At 41.0% G+C, this 13,583-nt stretch overlaps 1 protein-coding gene across 4 annotated transcripts in view; it reads left to right on the top strand.

Moving 5' to 3' along the window:
• Positions 1-13,583, top strand: part of zfpm2a (zinc finger protein, FOG family member 2a) — a 168,443-nt gene that overhangs the window by 80,843 nt on the left and 74,017 nt on the right. The window lies entirely within an intron of this gene.

Raw genomic sequence — 13,583 nt, 5'->3', positions numbered from 1 at the left:
GATGTGTGATTTACAATTTTTCAGCATGAATGTTGACAAGGCAGACAGAAAAGCAAGCAGACTGTGCAGAGTTCACCACATCCTGCTTAAAAAGGAGTCACTTCATTGAAAACACTGCAGCAGGGGAGCATTTCAGTAACTTTATTTTCTAAATGGAACCTCACTGAAAAGAGCTATCAAAGAGTCATATCAAAACAGAGAGCAAACAGGCTAACATTAGCCTAGCCCTCAGCAGTTGACAATGTAAACATTGTCCACTGAAGTGCTATTTGAGTTTATTGAAGGGGCCATATTATGTAAAATAAATTTTGTGATATTTACATCATGTTTTAATACTATTTCCTCACCATAAACATCCGTGGAGTGTCGATTTAATTCTTTTATGCATGTTTGAGAAATCCTTTAATCTCCCATGGCAGCTGCTGAGCTGTGCAAAACCCCTTGGGTGGACGTAGCTCCACCTTCAAGGCGCAGCTCCTCCTCTTAGCTGCAGTTTCTTAGCCTGAGCTTCCATCTCTCAAGGTGTGCCCCCCTCCACATGACTCCCCCACTCAGTTCCTTCAGACTAGCCAGCAGCAATTAGCAAACACCTGGTGAAACTGTTCATCAGTTGAGCTCATTATGCAAGAAACCCTGGTAAAAAGGGTTAATAGAGGACTGATGTTATGATGACTTCCTCAAGGGGCAGTTCCAGAAAGAGCAGGAGTTTTTAAAGAGACAGATGCCAAATTTCAAGGCATTTAGTTACAAATTCCAATGTTTTTATAGTCATATTTGATATACAAGGCAATTTTATAACAACTGAAGATGGCATAGTTACTTGATTGTACTATGAAATGGCACTATATACCTGGAAAATACATAATACTGTCCCTTTAAGCACTGTTGCTTGGCAAGTGAAGTCAGTAACATCTTTGGACAAAGTTGGTGGAGGGTTAGTGGCAGATCATAGAATTTTTCGCAGTCACTGTGAAGCAGCATATTGAGGCTAACCTGCAAAACCACTAGCAGGGTAACAACATTATCTCCATCTGGAGTTAGTCCCTCAACTTCACAGTTTCCAAGCACTTTAAGTGGCACGTGATTTTACAAAGCGTCAGATGTGACACTGTGATAGCAAATGGATATTGCTACAGGACTTAGTTTGGTATCCCTAGTCCTTTTGCATTCCACTAAAGTAAAATGTTACACATATTTTTAGCAAGTTTTAACCGCCTGGAAGATAAATGATAACAAGCACACATCCAAAGAGCACATTCTTACCATCACCCACGACATTCTGACCTACAGAGTTGACTCCTTTTGGATCAAACGTAAGGTTTTGAATTTATTTTTACGACTGAATTTGCACATGTCACGTCAAAACATTTTAATTGGTCGATTTAAAGCCCGAGCCATGCTTCAGCTGAATGAAGTAACTATTCATTATTTTCTAACAGTCTCCTGCACACAGAAGCTTCATATCTCTCATTTCAAAGATCCCAGCTGAGGCTGGCGTTGACCTGCTGCTCTGCTGGAGTGACGAGCCCTTCATGGGGGTTTGATCCTACATCCTACATTTGGATTAATTAAGAAATTCCCATTAAAGTCATCAACGAGCCTCACAATTCATCGTGTTAAAACACATAAGAAAAAGTCCACCCGGGTTTCAGACTCAGAGGCCGTTCCTTTCATTTTTTTTTTTTCTTCCCAAGATTCCTCGAATGCAGAACTTTTATTAAATCATTTTTGGAGTTTTCGCTGTTTTTAAGCTCCCCTCGTGGTTTTGAAGTCATCAGTGGCTTTAAATAACTTTGGTCGTATTATAGCCATGAAATGTGGCTTCTCTCAGAGTAAAGCCGGTTATCCTTGAGTGGAAAAGCGATTTGACAGAGCAGCACCTCAAGTTGCCTTCCCAACTGATCCACTCCATCTACGGTCTACAAGTATTCACACCCCTTCAACCTTTTTAGATTTTGTCACGTTAAAGCCACAAAATTCACTGGTTTTCATTGGGATTTTGAGCGATAGACCAACACACAACAGAATGATTCTGAAGCGGAAGGAAAAGAACATACAGTTCCGAATTTTAAGTGTTGCTTTCAATTTTGTATCGTTTCTGTAAGCAATTTCAGGGTTTCCCCCAGAAAATTGGCTAAGACCGTGGTAGGGGTGCTAGGTCAGCCCACTGTGTTCTTGTGTTAAACAATGTTAAAGGTTGACAGAAAATTTGAAATTATAACTAAGTAATTTTGTTATTGGAAGATTTTATCGACAATAAATAAGCAACGGCAATAAAGTTTAAGAAAAAGGCAAAAACAAAAACAATTAATGAAAATATATCTTTGTTTGTTTTGTTGAACTTCAGTTTAGCAAGTTAAGCCTGGAAGCCCGCCAGGCTTAATAATACACTGGGGGAAACTTAATATTCAGACATACTTTACTGATGCTGTGGGGTTTACCTGCTTTAGCTACATGACACGATGCTTCTGTTGCCTCGCCACTTGTTGTGCCAAAAATATGAACTACTTTTTGCTGTGGCTTCAGTTCATTTAGTTTGTGTTGTTCTTTTTCTTTTTTTAAAATAAAACAAACAAACTCCTGGGACTTTGTCGTAGAACATCTTCAAATCCAGCCCATTAAAATCCAAACTTTAAATAGTCCTGGTTAAAATTCCCTCTTTTTTTATGTACCTTGAGCCAGACTTTGTCTCCTTATGCATCGTGGCTTTAGATGCTAGAAATTTGATTCATTTCGTCTCTGGAATGGGCTTTGTAATGTTGGCTAAATGTTTGCGGTTCCATTTTCTGGCTTATATTTTTCCTCATGTCACTCTCACCCCCCCTCCTTCCCCGAAGAGCTGTGGCATTTTCAGGAATTAAAAAAAAGACATGCCTCAGTTTTAGATGCTTTTTTTTTTTCTTTTGTGAAAAAAACATTCAAATTTCTCCATTTAACTCAATTATGCAAAATTTTTTGCTGGTTTATCACAACAACAACAAAATCAACTGTAAAACACTATCAAACATTATCTACATGAAGCTCCCCCTCTTCCCCCCAGCAAAGTGCCCAAACAAACCTTCAGCTGTCTGGAAGCCCCTCAAACTCACCACACTAGTGTTTTTCACCTTCCTGAGTTTCAGTCTTTGAATATTTTCCAAAGATACAAACAAACTCATCTCCCCCACCTGCCGAACGCCACGCATGCAAACGATTATCGCTCTTGGCGGAGAGCTTGTTCATTTGAAACTAACTACCCTCTGGAGAATTCATCACTGTTTCCCACATCCTCCCCAACTTTTCTTTTTCCTCTTTTTTTTTTTTAAATGGAGTGAGCAGGTGCTGGTCATCACCTGTAATGGGCTGTGGAGGGGTTACAGAATATGCCTAACCTCCCTCGCAATTAAAAAGCCGAGGAAGAGACTCTGCCTTTGAGGATCTCCTGCGTGTCTATTCTCGCGGGGGCTTTTTCAATGCTTTGCTGCTCGCCCTCCTCCACTCAGAAGTTTCATCTCTCAAACAGGGTAGAGGCTGTTAGCAGCTTCTCACCATTTCTTATTAAAGGCTAGGTCAGCACGGCTGGCGTCTTTTGTATAAGCGACCTTCCTTCTTAGGGTTCATTGTAACTTTTTACTTTGTTTCTTGAGCTTCTGCATATGTCAGAAACTTCACAAGGGATTCCTCATATTTACAGTATGCGGGTCTCGGTTTTTTTGAGACGTTGTTTTCTCGTTACAGGCGCGGCATACTTTCGGGAACATCTTTTAATATATTGCAGCGTTTATCATCTCAGTTATTTCAGTGGGAGGCGAGGAAGGCGTTCGAATCCTGGAGACGGGAAGAAACCTGGACGCCGCACGTGGAGGATGGAAAAGTTGAGCTAACGAATGCGACCGTGAGGAGGAGGAGGAGGGGACGGAGAAAGCCTGGCTAGATTTGATGCATGTGAGGGCGACCGGCGCTGCAGAGCGGGGTCAGGAGGTGGCAGAAAGCAGTTTGAGCTAGAAATAAAGCCTCATTGCTTCACGGGCCTTTACCTCACCAAGGAGGCACGCTCAGTCATTCTTATGAAGTGTGACCTCCGCTCACTATTAAATCTCATTTTTACTCGCTTAGACTTTTTTTTTTCTTTTTTTTTTTTTTTGAAACCCGTAAAGGTGAATGAATTACCCATAGGCAGTCAGGTAGGTGGCAGGAGCGACACCTGAAAACACACGACCCGCCAGTGAGATATTGATATGCCCTCTCTCTGGAATCAAACATATTTCATTGCTCTGGGCAAGAGACACGCCGTTTAAGGCGGGACTTTTTTAGAGGTCGAGGTATTTTCGTCGAGCCGCTACGCGACGCGAGGCGCACAGAGCCACTCCCCGATGTGACCGGCGTTATGACAGATCTAGAGTTTAGTTGTATTTTCAGGTGTATTTCTAATTCAGTTAATCATGATTAGCTTTTAGAGTATGTATGCTAGTATTTTTAAATTATGAGTTACATATTGTTTAGTTTTATTTTGTTGTGACTTTTTAGTTATGATTAGTGTTTAGAGTGTGTTTGCCAGTTTTTACATGTTTTTATTAGTAGTTTCAGTTTTTTCATACTTTTAGGTGCAGAATTAAAAAGAAAAAGGTCAAAGTATTGTATTGTGATTCTGTGTACACAGATTGAGTAATGAATGCACAACACAATACAATTTTCAAACAATATGTTAAATTATTGTTGAGCAATAATTGACTCTGGAGTTTTATCCCAACTTTTGCCGCCGCCATTTTGCATTTGGCGCCACCAGGAGGAGAATGAAGTGCCGTAATTTGTTGACATGTGACGTAAACTGCTTGTGTGTGGGAGAAAAAAAAATCTATTTCACATCAGTTCAAAAGGCTAATAAATAGATTCATACACACAAATATGAAGGATATTCTATCTATGAATTCAGTATGTTTTAGCTAGTTTCATAAGTGCACAACATAGTTCCAGTTAGTTCTAGTTTTTCCCCTTTAATTAGCTGCAGCGTGACACTGAAGGACACTAAAGCAAGATGACTTGTTAAAGTGGCTAACGGTAAATAATGAAATTACTGTGAATTTCAGCAGCATTTGCAGTAAAGCGAACAGCAGAGGAGGCATTCAGGAGGAGAATGTGCTGGGTTAGTGCTGGCGTCTGGGGAGCTGTGTGCTGCGGAGGTGTTTCACATCCCAGAGGGAAGGTGTGTGTGTGTTGGGGGGGGAGGTTCAGGGGGGTGTTTGGCGTCCGCTGTGGGCCCGTTGGGGGTTTGGCTCCAGGTGGACGACGGGCATCGGTGGCAGAGCGGAGTGATGGATGATGCTAAGAAAGAGGGGGGGGGGGGAGTGGAGCGTTTCATATGGTTGTCCAGGCAGGCCTTGAAAGAGAGGTGTGAAGCTTGGAGGAAAAAAAAAGTGAAAAGAGATAGAGAGCGCCGGAGAGAGAGAAAAAGCAAAGAAAAAAAAACAGAAGGGAAAGAGCATGACAGGAAATCTGGGCATCTGCAGGACAGAGATAGGGTCATATCTCGACCGTTTATCAAAGAGGAAAGCAGATTTCACAGCTGATGGGTTGCCGTGGCAGGTCTGCAGACCCCAGGGGGCTCGGCTTGGCGTGATGGAGCGGGGCTCGAGTTATTGCTGCTGCAGACCTGTTAACACAAACACATCGCACTGTCAGCGCACGCCTGGCTTCTTCTGCGCAGCTCTTCATCAATTCTTGTATAACTTGAGGACTGAAGGCAAACATACAACTGGTTTATGTTTGTTTTGATAAAGAAATGCACAATAGAGCTGAACCGATCCGTTATTTTGGCGCCAATTTGAACTGATTTTTTGTAAAGCTCTGCAGATATAGATTTTTGATTCATATATGGACTTGGAATAAATACTAAAAATATTTTCTTTTCTGGGTAAAACTGAAAATCAAAATGGAGACGCTCAGTTAATCCATTTGTTTGCTAATTGCTGCTGGCTAGTTTGAAAGAGCTGAATGACAGAGTCATGGAGGAGTGAAAAGTTCAAAAGCTTGTTAACTGGAGCTCAAAGGCGGAGCTAGGTTCACCCAGACGTTTTTACACAGCTGAATGGTTGCCATGGAGATTAAAGGATTTCTCAAACATGCATGAAAGAATCAAATTAACACTCCAGTTATGTTTTTGTTGAGGGAATAACATTATGACATGATGTAACGCTCAAAAAAGTTGATTTAACATAACACTGCCCCAATGGGGAAATATATTTGGAGGGTTAGCTTAGCTTAGCCTCAACTGAGACAAGAGCAGATCAAGTATAAATCAAAGATGGAGTCAAAAACTTGAGTTGGAATGCTTTCGGTAGTCGAGAAGGTTCGAGTACAAACAGATAGCAGGCAAAAAAAAAAAAAAAAAAAACACACATAAGAGTAATACTGCTGTTGTTAGCTTCTTGCCCTGCTCCGCTCCTCTTCCTCCTCCTCCGCCCTCTCCTCTCCGTCTGACTGATGGAGCTGCCAGTGCGCCGCCTCATCCCTCACTTCAGTCACTGATCAATCAGACCATTAGACTCCAATTACAAGCCGAGCCCCGGCGCAGGTGAGCGACGAGCACATTCAGCCAGGGCCGCCGCCGACGACAGAGCGCCTCTCCGCCCGGCTCCGGCGCGCTCTCCCCAAATTAACGCAAATTAATAGTGACACGCCGACATAAATGTCTGCAATCGGCGGGGGCCAAATTAGCACTCTGGGTCGAAGCTATTGAGTAGCAGGTGTCTTTAAAAGCGGTAATTACCTACGCTGGACGGAACCGGGAGGAGGAAGGGCCCGGCCCCGCGGTTTGCCTGGAGTAACAGGCCTGGCCCCGGCGAGCCTGGCCCCCATTGTAGGTGTTAATAATTGATTGGGAGGCAAGCTATTAATGAGTAGCAGATTTAGAGCGGTGTTGTAAATGTGTGTTGATGAGGGTGTTGCTGCCTCTCATACAATGCCTTACCAACGCTAATTACCGGGGGGCTTAGTCAAGGTGCAACTGTAATGAGTCTGGATTCAATAGCGATCTGGTTGTTATGTGTTTTGAGGGCCTTTTAGTACAAATTACACAGTAATTGAAATGCATAAAGCTTGCTTAATTCCAGATAGGATCTATCAGGGTGTTGTGGGTTTTTTTTTTTTCCTATCTTGTCTTCTGTCTTAATTTTATTAAATTAGCTCGGCTTACTGTTATGACAGATTTAATCGTACAAGAGCCTGGAAGAAAAGGGCAACAATCTGAAAACGAGCAGGTTAAACGGATGTAACGAAGATAATGAAGGAGTTGAGGTAATGTAATCTAATTTACGTTATTTTAAACAGACAAGCATCGTTTATTTCTTATCTTACAAAACGATACAACACATCGTAACTGTGTCACGTATTTATTGTTATGATTGTAATCCAGAGATTTAAGCATAAATATAGAACAGCCCCTAAATCCAATAGTTTTTAATGTGTTGGTGAGAATTAGGTATGATTAAAAAAAAACTGGTACCAAAATACAGCATGGATTCCAGTAGTTATGGAAAGTGCTATTATTTTAGGGGCCCACTGATAAATCTGCCTCAATTTTCTTAATTTTGGGAGATCGGCCGATACTGGCATGTCAACATGGTCTTCTCCACTTTGTTGCTATATTTATCAACTTTTCTGTCTAAAATCAGCAGGTCAGCCTTATTAAAGATGATCATTACACCCCTACCATCTTACACTCACTTCAATGACATCCAGAGTGACCGACCAAAGTTTTTTTCTGGCTTGATGGAGCACAGAGGGACACAGTGAGGGCCCTCGCCCAAATGCTGCTACGGGCTGCCCCACAGCTGGCTTAATGAAGGCCACCTATGGCCAACACATTTCCCTTTCCTTTTAGACACCAAAGTTTGGCAGTTTAGCAATATTTCTGATAAACAAAATCACTCTTATTAAGGTAAAGCAATTCATATCAATACTCTTGGGAAGTTGCATCTATTACTTTGCTGACTGCATGCCAGCTACCTGAGCATGTCGTTGACTAATTACACAGAAAACACTAAAATATTAGACAGAAATGTATTGTTTTTAATAGAAATTTTCATTAAAACCTTTACTAAATCTTTTCTAGATATTTCTCAAATGTACGCATGTTAAAATACATACTACACATAATTCTATAAATATTAAAATATAGTTTGCGCTACATTATCTTAGCTGTAGTTGAGATTATGTTTTTTTTTTTTTTTATTTAGTTTATGAAATTATACCAACCTTCCTTCCATCAACAATGTGTAGAAACAGGTGGGGGTGGGGTAACGCTGTGTTGTTTGGTTCTCCGTACAAGCAGAGAAAACACTAGCTGTCAGTAGCTGTGTCTCCATTGATCATAGAATTGCACATTTTGACATTTTGGAATGAATTTACTTTATAAAAACACGGCAGTTTCAAAACAACTCTTGTTTTTTGTTGAAAAAACGTTTTGGTGCTATTATAAAGGTGTTTTTTTTTTTGGTCATATTAAAATTGGTTTATTTCACAAAATTCCAATGGAAACATTTTTTTCCATGTCACACAAGTCACATGATCAGCAATCCAAAGGTTTCCACTGGCACAAAACATGAAGAAGGCACCAGGAAGTAGTTAGAGGATGATGACGCCTTCATGTTTTTTATGACTTATTGTGAACAAACATATTCACATGTGATTTTAATAGCTTTTTTATATTTAATGGAAACACCGCAATTGTGATATTGTGTGTCTTCAAGATTAGCAGAATATAGACAAAGTTTTGTTCACATTTGTAATGAAAAGGCAGCTGCTTGCTGGTATCTTACTAAAATTAATTAAAAGGATGTTGTTGTTTTTTTTATCAGTTTGACACCATATCTTGTTGGAACGTTTGGTTTTGGCCCACAGCTCCCATATAGCTGGAACATCAATTAACCCTTCACAGATTTTGACATTAGTATCCAAGATTCACACTTCATATCACAAGTAAAATTTTGTAGGGTGAATTTCAACGTTATCTCAAAACATTTGTTGAAACATTCATTTAAAATAGGAATTTGCTTCACCTAAAGAAAAACAAGCCGTCATTTTCTGTCGAAATCTGCCCAGAGTTCAGTTTCACACTGAAGCAGGATCAGGTATTCTGCTGCAATGTGAACCAGAACCAGGTGCAGCTGGTAAATTTTCTGCATACACACACACACACACGCCCACGCCGACGCACACGCCAACGCACGCACACACATGCTGCGTTTTCACATCTTTACACGTGTTTTCGGTCTCAGACGCTCGTGAAAGCGGTGGCGAGTGGGAGGGAAGGAGCGGCGTCTGATGCTCTTGGCTGTGAACAGAGAGCTTCGGCTCTCAGACTACAGAAGAGCAAAAATGTCAAGATACTGTCCCGATTTTCACCTGGGACAGAGAGAGAGAGGTGCGCGCTGTCAAACCAACGGAGGTTTGATTATTGTGTAATTTTGTACAAGCCTAGGAATATGGGCCTGGAAAACGCTTCGGAAATTATTCAGCCCCATCACTCACGCTATTTATCTCAGCCCCCTTGTGCCCACCCTCTCCCTCCGCTATGTTTATTGTTAGCTACCCCTAAACTTTAACAAGTGGTGGCAGATTTTTCTGTTTCAGAAATTATATTTTTCTTCTTGTCATTGCTTCATTAATCAAGAGGAGGCATTCTGAAAAATGTTTTGTTTTGGAGGCTGCAATCTATTTTGTGTATGTGTGCGTGTGTGCGGGCGTGTGTGTGTGTTGTAGTTAATCTGCGCCCGTGGCAGGTTTCCCCTCCGAAACGCAGCGCTAAGCAGCGGTATCGCAGGCCTATTGTTGTAGCCTCTGTCATAGCAAGGAGAGCCTGATGCAGGCCTGGGCTCGCCTGATAAGGAAAAGAGGATTCAACATGGCTGGAAAGGAGAATCAGTGGGACTTGAGAGTGGAGTACGGATGGGGCAGATGTGCTCTCACACACATACACACACACAGAGTACATACAGAGACAGACAAACATACAGAAAGATTGCATGCACACTCACACACACACACACGCAAATCATAAACCATCATCACACTGGCACATGCCCAAGCAATTATTTACAGTAACATCCAATTACATATGCAAGAAGGCACCCCAGGATAGGACCTCTCTGTAGCATAGCTGCTAAATCATACACGCACGCACGCACATTCATCAAATATGCAAAAAATACAAACATACAAATAAACTTAACATTGAAAAAAAAGGCTGAGGTCTGCGCATTTCCTTTATATTTGCATTTAAACGTGGCCTTTGCTTTTGCACATGAAAGTCGCACCGTCTTGGATATGGTTCGAAAACGCTCGACATTATCACAACTAACAGGATTTAAATTTTCTGTGTTGGACACACAAATAATTTTGGCAAGCCGAACGCGGCTCCGTCTAATGAAATAATGGGCCCAAATTTTAGGCGGAGAACCAATTTGTGATTGCATGCATCAATTATTTCTTGGGCTTAAACCAATATCAGAGCCGGGGTCTCTTCAGATGGGTAAAATGGTAATTATCTGGCCGGCGTTCCCATACTCAGTGGTGTCCCTGAGATTTTTATCGATTGGGCTGCCGATGGCTTTCGTGACTCCACGTGGGGAAAAAAAAGGGAATATCAAAGCGCGTTCTGCTGAAGCAGACTTTATGTTTTGGGGTTTTGAACACATAATATCGATAACAGTGAGTGAGTCAGATATAAAAGGGAGAAGAAAAAAAAAGCATGTTGCCGTTTTTGACTTTTTTTTTTTTCCCAGTCCCACACCTTTAAAGTTTCTGTGTTCATAGCTGGAAGTCACAGCCGCCCACTGCTCCGCACATTAGCCGTGAAACAGTCAGCCAGCCAACCTGTTCCGGCTGCAGCTGAGCCTCACTGTTCGACAGATAAAACATGGTTGACTTGATCTACAAGTGAACCTGACATTTTGCTGTCCTTACATCACAACACAACTACCCAAACTGAAATGGCAGGTGCCCTGATAAGCAGAACAGGACCCACTGATTTGCTTTGTGCTCACTGTACAGTAATGGCTGCATGGTTTCCTGAAGAAGCCCAGCATGCAGTGACTTTATCACGTCACAAACACAAAGGAGGCAATCGTTTGTCTTTTCACTTTATAGTTTGTCGCCTTTTTAGATTTAAATCCGATGTTATCAAGCTTGATAACATCGGATTTAGCACATAAGTGATGGCGCATAAAGTGTACTGTGGCTGTCGTAGGAATTATTAGACTGCTAATGTCAGTTTCATTGAGCTCCCACAGTTGTACCAATCATAACGTGGTTAGCAGAAATCCTATAATTCATTGAAGTATGACTCACTAATATCTCTAAGATAACTAAAATGTTCGGATAATGCTGGCAGTGATAATATGATTTGGCTTTTGCTATAAATTTTTGCAGTAAATTACGTCTTTCAGAGTTATTCAAACGTCCAATAATTAACCTGATAATTTTTCCAGATGTAAAAGTCATCAAACTGCAAGTTATGATGGTTTGGCAAACGTCCTTTCTGAAATATGTCTTAGTCTACTTTATTACTAATAAAACAATATTTCCCTGGGAAGTGTTCAAACTCATGCTGCACACTAGATGTTATAATGCTAGTTATTCATAGTCATTTATGATTTAAGAAACTAAAAGTTTGGCCTTTTGTAGCCTAGTCTATGTATAATATGCAATCCTATTCGTTAAATTAGAATATTGTCAAAAGGTTTATTTTTTTAATAACTCAGTTCACAGCAATACAAATTAATCAGATATATAGGGATGTTTTCACACCTTCATTTCTGTTAATGTGATGATTTCCTGCTTGCAGCCATTGCAGACATGACACTTAAGATTAGGATTACTTTTATCAGACAAATAAAAAAGAATTTTAATTATACAGAAAACGTGGGCTTAAAGAAGAGTCTATTTAAGATCTGCTTCAAGGTTGTTGCATTAAAATAACTGCTCTTAATCTGAAAAATGACCCTCATCAGAAGACATATTCTAATTTACTGAATATAGATGTATTTATGCTCTATCCTCTAATAAAGTGTTTCAGCTATAGAATACGCAGACTTCTTCCACTTTCACCCTGTTTATGTTCTATGTTACACAGAATCTGGATATTTCTGCTTATTGTACAGCTACGATGTGTTGGGGGGGGGGGGGGGGACAATAAAATCGTTTATTTTTTAGGATTAAATCACTTGGGGCAACACTAGACATGAACCTGTAGGAGACTGAACACCTTGGATAAAAATATCATGACACTCATGTGAAATTGCAGAACAAAAATACAGAATTTGATGTAATTACTCTACGCAGAAAAGTTACAACTATGCAAAATGTTGCAAAAAATCATGCATGATAAAAATGTCACTTTAATAAGAAAGGTAGGTGCTTCTGTGGTTCCCACATCATTACTGACCTGAAATATTCCCCAACAGCCAGATTTGAGCCTCTTGCAAGTGAAGGAAAAGGTGTAGGTGCCCTATTTTAAGCCTGCTGGGCATTAGGGTGTAGCAGCAGGTGGGGGAGGGGCAATGTGGTTCTACTCAAATCTTCAAAAAAACTGGGAAAAACTCCTATCACTTTAAAAAGTACAAGTGTTGTTTTCTATGAATGCACTAGTGGACTCAGACAGAGACTGGATCTTTCCGCCTCGATGGTTTTCAGTCCATCAGGGTTAAGTAAGAGCTCAAGTTCTGGGATTTACTGTCTAAACTAAGCTTCTTGAAGCTTCTTGAAGTTTAAACCACGCAACAACAGCTCAATATAAACATGAGCGCTCAAGAACTAGAGATCGGTTTGGGCTGGCATTAGACTCACATATTTATTGCAGGAGTTTTATGAACTCAGACAACTGTTTTGTGGAAGATTTGGTTGAGATACGTCTTTCACTGTGATCTGCTGCGCCTTAACGCAGCCAACGAGTAAGCAAAGCTCCGTCTCAGTCTTTACAGAATGCCTTTAAGGCCACAATAGCGAAGCCGAGAAGTCCCTGGCTTCACGCATATCGCCTTGTTTTACAACCACGCAATATGTCTTCCCAAATGAACGATCATCCACCACTTCAGTACACAACAGACCCTCCAGTGCAGCAAAGGTGCAAGAGGAGGGAATAAGAGGGAAGGAGCTAAAAGAAAGGAAAAGAGAAACAAAGTTGAGTGGTGCCAGCTGCTTTGCCATCTGTCACTGTCATGGCTGTAATTTGGGATACTATGTTGAAGCAAGTTTCTTGAGAAGAGCTGGACATAATTCTCCTTGTTTTCATTTGCAAGTCCCTGACGGCCGCCTGGTGTGTGCCAGTGCAAAAGTGAACACTGAAAAAAATGTTTAAAGAAAGACGAGGATGGCAGACCTTGAAAAAACAACCTACTAATTTAGCTGTATGTGGGAAACGGATCGTAGTAAGGCACTCGATGTTTTTTTTCTTCTTTACATCCAGCCGGTCTCTGCAGGTCACTATTAGAAATTAAAGAGGTTTACTCGACCCTCTCCTTCTGGTCACACTGGCCAAGAGGAAAGTGGAAAATAGCAGAGGCTTAGCTCCCTCTTCCAAAAAGGATGGGCACCCTACAGGGATGCAA

Source organism: Xiphophorus couchianus, chromosome 5 (assembly GCF_001444195.1).
Source record: "Xiphophorus couchianus chromosome 5, X_couchianus-1.0, whole genome shotgun sequence".
In the NCBI taxonomy this organism is placed as follows: domain Eukaryota; kingdom Metazoa; phylum Chordata; class Actinopteri; order Cyprinodontiformes; family Poeciliidae; genus Xiphophorus; species Xiphophorus couchianus.
This window is presented reverse-complemented; position numbering and strand designations above follow the sequence as displayed.